Source organism: Protomyctophum parallelum (assembly GCF_964188405.1).
Source record: "Protomyctophum parallelum genome assembly, chromosome: 19".
Classification (NCBI taxonomy): domain Eukaryota; kingdom Metazoa; phylum Chordata; class Actinopteri; order Myctophiformes; family Myctophidae; genus Protomyctophum; species Protomyctophum parallelum.
In genome coordinates, this window is record NC_139717.1 from 11,209,089 (window position 1) to 11,220,283 (window position 11,195).

Here is an 11,195-nt window from a genome sequence, read left to right on the forward strand (position 1 = left end):
CACTATCTCTCTCTCTCTGTTTCTGGCACAACAGTGCCACTTTTGCCCCTACTGCTACTCATAGTCACATAGGTTAACAGTACACGGACAAGTCACAGGTTAACACGAACATTGCTGTTCCTTGGAGTGGTTGCACCACTCAAAAATAAAGTGGATTGCTAATTCCAGCCAATCAGAAGAAAATAGACGACCAAAATGTATAGCTTTCTGTTCATTTCTTTGTGACACCGATCACTTCCAAAATCACTTATCCTTTAAGTTTACCCTGTATGCACATCCCGACCTGAACATTAAGGTTCTGTTTATTAAAGAGCTGGAGAGACAGGGAGACCCCTGTTACTGAACAAACACTACCGCAATGAATAGAATATAGAGCTATTTAACACTTACGGGTATTAAAATAAAAAATAAAAACACATCCTACTGCACCTTTAAATCTGAGCGTATACAAATGGAATCATGTGCACTCTCACTCTCAAATGTAGGCTAGGCCTATACTTGTAGCTACCACATGCAACCATGAGCGGACCCCTTATGGGTCCAAATGGTACAATTCACACTCAGGATTTCTCTGGGTATTCTAGGCTACATTCCAAAGCAAAAGGGGTAATCCCTAAAAAGCCGGTGCTTCCTGCATCCACCTGCTGATTCACAAACTTCAAAGAACACCTGCTCTGTTGTTGTCGTCATCACAAAGAGAACAGTGGTTCTAAAAAGCTGGCAATTTCTCGTGTCTCTGTTATAAATGTTTCACTTTTGATAAAATGCTATGACGAGGCTTGTAGTCACTGTACGTGGCTACAAGCCTCGTCCACTGTTGTCGATATAGGCTACATTTGCACCCCCATCATTGACGAAAGATGTAGGCCTACTGGTTATAGATTGTACATTATATGTATGCTTATATAATATTTATCAATAGATTATCATGCAGACTTTATCTATCTATTGTGCCTGTCTGTGTGCATGCGTGCATGAGAGGGTGTGTGTCGATCTGTCTGTCTGTCTGTCTGTTGCTGATTTAGCATGGCTACTTTGAAAGTTAACTAGTGTTTTGCTAGTTTTGGTTTGCTCAACCTCTTCTCTTCAAGGAAAGAACATGATTTTGTAGCTACTTTTGCACATTACATTCTCTACTACTTGCAATTATAAATCCATCCTTTAAGGACTTGGCTACCTGTTGCCCTTTTGCACATTTAATCTTTTAGTATTTATACTCTTACATTGTCTAAAGGACTCAGAGATTGCCATTTAGTGCACTATTGATTTGTCTGTACTATGACTATTTTGGGTTCTTGTTGGCTAAATGTTGTTTGCATTAACAAGGACAGGGGAAGGTGTCGCACCCTACGGACACTAATATAAAATGTGACACTTCTGTTGACAGTATACAACGCTGACGAAGGCTATATGCCAAAACGCGTACGTTGTGCTGTCTGCTCTACAGCATACTGTGCGAATTATAAAAGAATAAAAAGTGTCTTAAAACCAAATTACATGTCTGTGAGTCCTGGTACTCTCTCCTTAGAGAAATTCTTGTAAAGTTTACTTTGAAAGTACTGACCGTTTCAAACAGTGAACAGCACTATCAGGGCCAGCTGCTAGGGGCCATCGCCACGCTGGCTTGTGGTGGAGATTCTTGTCAAATGTTTTGCCACAGACATATCAAATGACAATATTACCAGAAAGTACAGAAACACATAAAGAGCTAGCCTGCCCCAAAAGTACCATTTGAACACTCTCAAAGTTAAGGGGGTCCTTGCAAATAAAACACTTGAGAAGCACTAGTACTACTAGTACTATATATACTCCTAATATGCCAAGTGTCATAATATTCTGAAGAAAACCTGGAGACTTGACATCCAGTAATTGTGATCAAAATAAGAACAACATAATGGTGTGTAAAAAAGTAAATCTAAAATCTGGCACGGACAAGACCAAGTCTTGCCACGGACACATGTTGTCTGTGTACGGACATAGTGATGTACCTCTGAGCTCTATACAACAACAGCTTGTGATAATGTCACTCATTGTAGTGCAGTGGTTCCCAAAGTGGGGTCCGGGGACCCAGCTAAATGATAGTTTGGAACCAAATTGACCCTTATATCTATAACTCAGCGTGTACAAACCAAAAAAAATCATTTGGTTCCATTTGTACACTCTCGGAGATAAATTGACATTGATTTTACAATACAAATTGGGAGTCCCAGAGATAGAAATGTCATTAAATGGGGGTCCGTAGACTTCTAATGCATGTCAAACCTGGGTGTCCTGGAAACACTTTCAACCATGTCCATGTCCTCAGTACTGTATTTTGTGCATGCCATCATAGGCAAATGGGTACAAATGGGTCATGATAGGAAAAGATCTCTATTGTCACAACCTTTGTGCGTCACTGTCCTACATCAAAGTATAAAATATGGAATCAATTTATGAAACAACAACAGGTTTCATCCCGACAATATAACATGTCTGGTCTTGAGGCAGGCATGCCAAGTCAGTCTGCCTTTTTGCGAAAGTATAAAATTGACATTCAAAAGACAGTGGCGAGCATGACGCGCTGTGGTTGTCTTTGTTCACGTAACAACATAAGTCACCCATGGTTCTATGTGAAACACGTAGGTGACATTATTAGTGAACGTCAGTAGGGTGTCTCTGGCAGGAAGATGGCCGGTGACTGAGTGCCAAGCTGGCTGACTGTGCCGTTCCCATAAAGCCAGGCAGCACACATGTCACATGTGAAATTGGCTTCAAAACCCTTAATAGTAGCTTCTAAGCCAGTAGTTCTCAAACATTTTCGTGCCAAATTGCAATATATTTGGCCCTGAAGGACCCCTGAGGGTCCCCGGACGCCACGTTGAGAACCACTGTTCAAACTACTCTCCATTTATCCAGCTCAGTGGCAGTGGTAACTAAATATTTTGAGTACCTGTCCTCTACTTGACTATTTGTATTTGTTTTGATATAGGACTTTCACGCCACTACATTTCAAAGACCAATTTTTTTTACTCTACTACATTTCTAGGAAGGGAAAATGTACATTTTGAATTAACCACTTAAAAAAATGCAGATCTACAAGAAGCTCTGCTATTTTAATGATTTTTTTTTAATTATTATTATTAACTACCTGGAAAATCTGCATGTCTAGCAAATATACTTTGCAATCTGTACTTTTGTATTTTTCTTTTTAAAGAATGTACTTGAAAATACTTGAGTATTTTTTTAAGTACTGCCTGGGGTGGGGTTGAGTACCTTGGCAACCACTGTCCATAATAATATCATCTAAGCTGCTCTGCATTTAGCCTCGTTGGCACGCTCAAACAATGCAGCACATGTATGATCGCTGCTATTCTTAGCAGCCCAGTACAGAGGAGTATAAATGGACACTCACACAGCTGATCGCAGGGCTGAGGTGTTGATCTTCATTTTTAGGTGCACCATAAATACAAACTGTAACATATTATACAAGACACCTTTTTATTTACATCATGTCCGTCTATAGAAGTATAAGACAATTATTGAGTTTTCACTCTCGACAGTGGAGCACCAACATGAGAAAATAGCAAAGGAATAGCGATAAAATAATAGAGATGTAGCGATTCACACCGAGCTGAAATCAAACCCAAGTCTCACAGTCGGCAAACCGACGCAACCCACCGTGCCAATAGCAGATGTGTGCTGTGGCCGGGTCTTGTCTGGAACACTACACATACTGTAGATCTTTATTGAGTGAGAAAAGTACAGTACACAGTGGACCAGGGCATGAATACCATCACTAAAACACCATCAACTAGAAAAACTGAGCACATGTCTCCACCAGGCCAGGTAGTAGAAGTCAATAGCCAATCAGAAGGAAATATGGACTTGTCCGTCTTGATGAAATTAATATAGAGATAGTCTGTACCGATTTGAGCGATGTTTGGACAAAATATGTAGACCGGAGTAATATCAAATAAAGGTGTTTTGCTAAATCTGCCTGCTGTGGTGGTGCTATAATAGGCCAATATGTGAAAAGTGGCATTTCTTCTTCTTAATATTGAGAATGTGCGTGTTAATTGTATGCAGAATTCATCATTTGAGGTATTTTGTTCAAAACTAGCCACTCCTGCAAACTTTAGAGGCCAGTCTTAGCCAATCAGAATGAAATATGAAAAAAATCACCGTCTTGATCACACAACTATAGAGATACTGTGTATAGATAGATAGATAGATAGATAGATAGATAGATGTCAAGGTCTCTCCTTAACTCTGACTAACAATAATAATTAGTAGGTAAACGTTTTCGGATGCACACGATTTATCAATGTGATGATTACCCAAATCATCACATCGATAAAAACCAAATCTTTGTTTTCACTGACGTTAAGCATCGTGCATCAGAACCTCAGACACATAGCAGGGCTGATCAATGCACAGCCTTAACTTGCCCACTGCGAGTTTCTCAGTTGCGGGTCGAAGTTGACGATATACTTGTGGGCCTGTTGGGTGTATGTTAACACATCTGGTGTTAGGTGTGTGATATCTGTTTATGGATCTTACTATTTTACCAACAGCAAGATGCATCCACCACACCGTTCCACCCACTGTCCAGTGTCCACAGGCTGTTGAGAGCCACAGCCACATATACAGTATTGCGACAGTTTCCTTAAATCAATGAACTTTTGGCTGTTCTTTTTTTTTTTTTTTACTTTCATGGAGAAAGTTACGTTTATGAGGCAGGGAGGGGTAAATCTCCCTTGAGCTGCAGGGGGGGGGGGGGGGGGGGGGTTGTGAGTCTTTTTGGGGGGTCGCCAGCCAAAAAGGTTGAGAACCGCTGCCCCAAAGGAACCCATGACAGAGTTCATAGAATCCACTTTGAGAACCACTGCTCTATACAATCCTCTTGCCCGATGCAGAACTTGAAAAAGAGTTGCAAGATAAGCCTATCAACAACAGTCAAGAATAGTTGTGTATACAATGAACCAAAAAATACAATTGCAAAAACTTTTGTTTAGTTCTATGCTGAAAAGTGTTGAAGATGCTACCGACTCTCTGTGGGCTGTGGCATTGGAGGACTGTAGAATAGCTGTCATGTAGCATAAAGCTACATTTAGGTCATCAGTTCAAGATATTCAGGATAACAATGACAGCAGCATGGACTGTGTCTCTGTGAACCGGCTCATCCCGTGGAACAGGTTTCATGTTGTCAGGCACTAGTCATGCTTGAAATGTAAAAAAAAAATGACAAAACTAAATTCTGCCTGACTTATACAGTAGGTACTGTGGAGATACATGAGATTTATGACACCAGGTTACTTAATTGCATAAAGTCCATTACTGGGATCAGTGGTAGAGGTCAATGGGACATTTAACACGAAAGTACTATAGCATTAACCACCCCTTACGTCCATCCATTTCTTATATAGAAATGGACCACATCCAAATAAATGGGGAAGCCAAGCATCGGTGGCTAATGGTGCATGGCAATGTTCTTCTTCAACCTGTGCAGTGCATTATCACATTGTAGTTCCATGTTTATTCAGCACCATGCCTGTGGGACAAACATTTCACTAGACATTGTGCTCAAGTAGTAAGAATGCTTAACTGATCATGTCAATTGGTAATGGCTCTTTCACTGTTGCAATCTAGAACATTAGCCAAGACATAACCATTGTGTCTGTGTGTCTGTTATGTTTGTGTTGTTTCTGTGTCTGTTTATGTTTGTGTTTTGTAACGAGAGCTATAACTGTAATGTTTTATATTAAAAATGTCTTGTTGTTTAGTTTTTTAAAGGGGGATGAAACTCTATAGGCTGATTTTTTGTTTTGTTTCTCAGTTCAGGAATCAATGCAGGCATAAGCAACACAGCTGCAGTTAATCAAATAAATTATGGGTGTGTTGGATATTAGGTGTGTCATTGACCATGTGCATTGACAATACTGTTAGTGTTAAATATAGGACAACAGTGCAAACAAGCCCTTAGGACTATTTGTGTTATCCTTGTAGCATCCTCGTAGATTTATTGTATTATTGTACCTCTGTAATATTCTGCACACACCTGAATCTAACACACCCATCTATACACACCTGAATCTAACACACCCATCTATACACACCTGAACTGGAAAACAAAATCAGCCTATATGGTGGTTTGCCTCGGATGTACATTAAGGCATGCAGCAACTTAAACACAAGTCTTCCTGTAACTTTTAAGATCATTGTAACTGAAAAACTAAATGAGACGTAGCCTGCGGAGTTAGTTCAGTCAGACATACTCGAGGGAGTTCATGCCGTGCTCAAAGGCGCATACTATACTCAAGGGGTTAACATGCTGTATTTCTATGTGGGTGTATAAGTGTGTGCAAGTCCCACACGTCATTCGCTGTTGTATGTAGATCTGGCAGTCAGCTGACCAATTGGGCGGGCTACTTAAGCTCACTAGACTGCATGCTCTTCCTGCCTTCCTCTGCATATGGTTCCTGGTTGTTATGTGATGTTTGCTCCCACCACCACCCCAGCACCACCGGTGGGCTCTGTTATTTATGCTCCCCATGGGAGTTTTATTGTATATCTATCTCCCTGCTCTTAATGTTTTATGATGGTGTTTAATCGCGAGCAGGGAGAAAATGCAGCAGAGCCGAACGCCAAGTCAAATATATACAATATACAATATGCACACTTGTATTCTCATTCTATAATAAATATTGGTTAAATCAATTCGTGAGTTGTTTGACTGAACTGTATTTTGTATCACAGACAAAATGTGCACCAAACCCTTTTAGCAGCAGCATCAGACAAATTATTTTGAGAACCCATCGGCAAAAAAGAAAGGAAAAACAGTGCTCTCTTTTTTTCTTTGAATTTGTCAACAGTCTGTCTCGAGAGACTATTAATAAGAGACGGAAAGGTAGGCCTACTGGTTTTTACATTTACTTAAGAGTGGATAAACAGACAGGACTCTGTTGTGCTTTTACAGTTACATAAGTAATGTAATGTACCAGGAATAACTTTTGACTCGTTTTGAAGAGTAAGACCAATTTCACATGAACAAAAAAGAAAGAGAAAAAGTCAACCAGTCAACCATATATTTCAAAATGATGCAAGGGTTGAGTGAGTTCCAACCACTCTTCTTAATGTCAGCCCCTGGAAAGCGTGACGAGGTTTCACATTTCCGTTTTCACACATTTGATGCACGATAATGTCAAACTCTGATGTTAAACCTGGTGAAGAATAGTTTTCTCCTCACTCCTGTGTGTGTGTGTGTGTGTGTGTGTGTGTGTGTGTGTGTGTGTGTGTGTGTGTGTGTGTGTGTGTGTGTGTGTGTGTGTGTGTGTGTGTGTGTGTGTGTGTGTGCGTGTGCGTGCGTGCGTGTGCGTGCGTGTGTGTGTGGAAAGTGTGACAGCTCAGTGTGGTATCTACTGGCCCCAGAAGAAAGACCCGCGAGCCACTTCCTGTCTTCACCACCGAGGTACAGGAAGGACTTAACCTCAGGTAAACTTGAAAGCCAGCTGTCATGCATTATATACGTTCATATACGTGCCGACCCCAGAGACTGTAGTGTATAATGAAAGAAATACAAGTAAGAGGCGAATCAAGTCATTCATCTATAGCAGTGTGGTTCTCAACCTTTTCAGGCCGCAACCCCCCCAAAATAATCATATTTGAACTGGGGATCCCACACCCTGACAAGCACTTGTAATTGTAATTGTAGGATTTGAGACATTCAATTATGTTTGACAAGGGATCCACAGATAAATATTGTGAAAATAGCTGATCTACAAGCTCCTCTGGGGGTCCCAACCCACAGGTTGAGAAACACTGATATTCTATAGCACATTTTCAGGCACTGAAATTAATTTATGTTAAGTGGTTAAGTTAAGATATGTAGTGGAGTAAAGTACAATATTTGGATCCGAGATGTACTGGAGTATAAGTAAAGGTATTGGAAATAGGAAATACTCAGCCTAAAGTAGTCTACATATAATTCTTTTTATAAAAATTAAATGTACTTAATTATATTCACCACAGTTTTTAACAAATGGAAGCTAATAAATGCAAATTCAACATGAAAAAAACCCAGTTGTTTTCTGCTCTTATCTTGCCTCTTTATAAACAGCAGCAACTTGCTGTGTTTTGCACGCGATGCTGAAGCAGAGAAGACGTGCCGAGCGAGTGTTGCTTTGAGAGAGGCTTGGCACAGATGAGCGTACTGCACAAACACAACAGCTTGAAAAGCAACATGTCCACTGATGACAGCCAGGGTTGCCAAGGATTCAACGGTCTGGCGACCTATGGCCCTTCATTTGCTGCATATGTATTAGTATCTAGGTTAGTACAGTAAAGCACAGCACGGTACAGTAGAGTACACTACTGTAGAGTACACTACTGTTCCGCAGTAGTTCTCAATTTCCAAGAACACGAAATTAATCTGAAAAGATTTTGTGCCATTTAAGGAACCCCAGAAGAAAAGATATGTGTTTTTTGTGGGTATTTTTATTCAACTCCAAATTATTCAACATTTTCCAAACACTCTCAAGATTACATAATACGTGTTAAAAACTAGCATGTGTACAAGCTCGCAGTGCAGGAAAGTGAGTATAAATTATAGGTTTGAAGGGATTCAGCTGCGCGATCAAGCAGCCGTGATCATAATAGGGAGCGCTCCCTCTGCGACTGGAGGTGGGGTTTTGGGGGACAAATGCTTTTGAGAATCACTATTATTGTTTACACGCAAGTTGGACCAACATAAACCACGGTATATATTGTAAGAGCGAGAGATCACAGTAACCTTCTTCTTCCACATGGGAATCTGAAATTGATCGGTTTCTTTTGTCCCCTACCTGCGCACGCATACAGGTTCTTATCAGTGTGACGTTGTCTGGAAATGCGTCTAGTGGAGTTAAGGTATTTGTTGAAGTGCTTTTTAATACTTGTTGTATTTAGTTCAATAAATCAATAGCATTGATTTATGACAAAAAATCTAAACCTCCAAAAATGGACTTAGGTAGTTTCTTGTGTGTGTTGTGTGTGTGTGTGTGTGTGTGTGTGTGTGTGTGTGTGTGTGTGTGTGTGTGTGTGTGTGTGTGTGTGTGTGTGTGTGTGCAAGCAGAGCATGAGCACCATTCACCCCAGCAGCCACTACGCGATTTTGCGTGTGTCAGTACAGTACAGTACAGTACAGTACAGTACAGTACAGTACAGTACAGTACAGGGACCCCCTGGGGACCCTGTACTGTACGGTAACTGTACGGTAACTCAGTCATTTCTCGACCGCTTCAGATGCGCAAACTAAATTTGAACCAAGACCTAAAGCATCTGTTATTAATTGTTGATCATCATCTTCTCCAGTTTCTGCAGATCCTCCTCCTCACCTTCCTCCTAGCCGGGGAGCCACAGGCCCAAAAGCTCAACGGTTAAGGATTAACCTGTGATGTCATGCTGTACTTTTTATTTGTGTTTTCTCTATTCACTTGGTCATTAAGGTCCACAGAATGAGAGGCCTGCTCTGCCGAAAACATCGGAAAAAAAGGTTATGGCCATTTTTGTATACCACACCATAGACAACCAAAATAAGGCAACATTTCCCAAATTTCATCATGCTTTAAGTAGCATGTGACAATTGTGACATGTCAATCTGGTGGGTTTTCATGATTCTGAATCCATGCCAAGCATTTGTTTTGCACGAAAAAACACTCTTTGGCCTAAAAACGGCCATTTCTGTCATCACAAATGGCTAAGGCTGAATTTAGGCCAAGGAGTGTTTTTCGTGCAAAACCAATGCTACTAATGTCACAATTGTCACATGCTACTTAAAGCATGATGACATTTGGGAAATGTTGCCTTATATTGGTTGTCTTTGCCTGGTGTGGTATACAAAAATGGCCAGAGCAGGCCACTCATTCTGTGGACCTTAATGACCAAATTAATATAATTTATTTTAATAAAAAGTACGGCATGACATCACAATTTTGGGCCTGTGGCTCCCCGGCTATCCGCCATCGTCATCCTCTTCATCTCATTCATGAAAAAACCCCATACAAAAGATACAGGTACGTAAGGTTTCTTCCCAACAGCATGAGTCAGTGAGTCACTACTCATTATGCATTTTCACCGTCTATTTCATGCAGCACGTTACATAATAGAGAGATCATGCATCAAGGTGATTAATTTTGCTATTTCAATGTCCTATAATTGCCTCAAATCCCTAACAACCGAGTTCATTGATCATTGTGATTCTAATTAAATCATTCTTTCTTTTTCGTCTCATTGCTAAAGACCAACAAAGCCTTCCCAAAATAACACTCCATTCATCATGGACGTGAGTGACCTTCACTGTATCGTCACCGTCGGACAGAAACCTCTTATCTCCATCCATCCATCTTCAACCGCTTATCCAGAGTTCGGTTGGATCCTAAATAGTAACTGTTTTGCCTGGACATGTGAGGTTTCCACCCGCCAGAAACGGTATATATTATGAACTGGGATGCAAAGCACAAATACACCGTCAAAACCTGAGTGTTCCTTTAACTCTGAGCGCGCACAAACATCCATTTGTATACTCTCTGAATTCAATGATCACTCAGCATTTTTGCAGTGTGTACTCTGTCCTTTTCACACCCAATAAATGTCTTTGTTTAGGCCCCCGTTATAGTGGCAGTGCAGCAACCAACACCCTGTTGAAATACTTTATGCTTATTAAACATATATACATTCGTATCACTGGAAAGCTCTTTTGACACAAGACAGCATGTGACATGCCATGTGAATATTCTCTCTTGCGTTATTAGTATTATTTTTGTACAAGCCACTAGTTCTCAAATGATTAATAGTTAGGAACTAAATGGACCCTTACAGGTCAAATTCCCTTCCAATTTGTACAGTCTTAGAGTTGCTGAGGATTTTACCATGTAGATGTGGGTCCCAGGGATTAAAACAACTGAGAAATGGGAATCTGGTGTATAGAGAATAACTGTATAAATCTATGTTTATGTCCTTAACGAAGCCTGTATAAGCCATCTAAACATTGAACTCTTCAAGAACAACAAAATACAACTCAGATTAAGTGCTCCAGAAGCCAGATATGGAAATGCAGCTGGATGAGTTATATACCACCATCTGTTTTCACAAAACTGTGCAATATCCTTTTATTTTTTTGTCTTCACTTAAAGGACAAAATGTCTCCTTTAAGACATTGCAATTGTGTTTGTCTGTGAGCA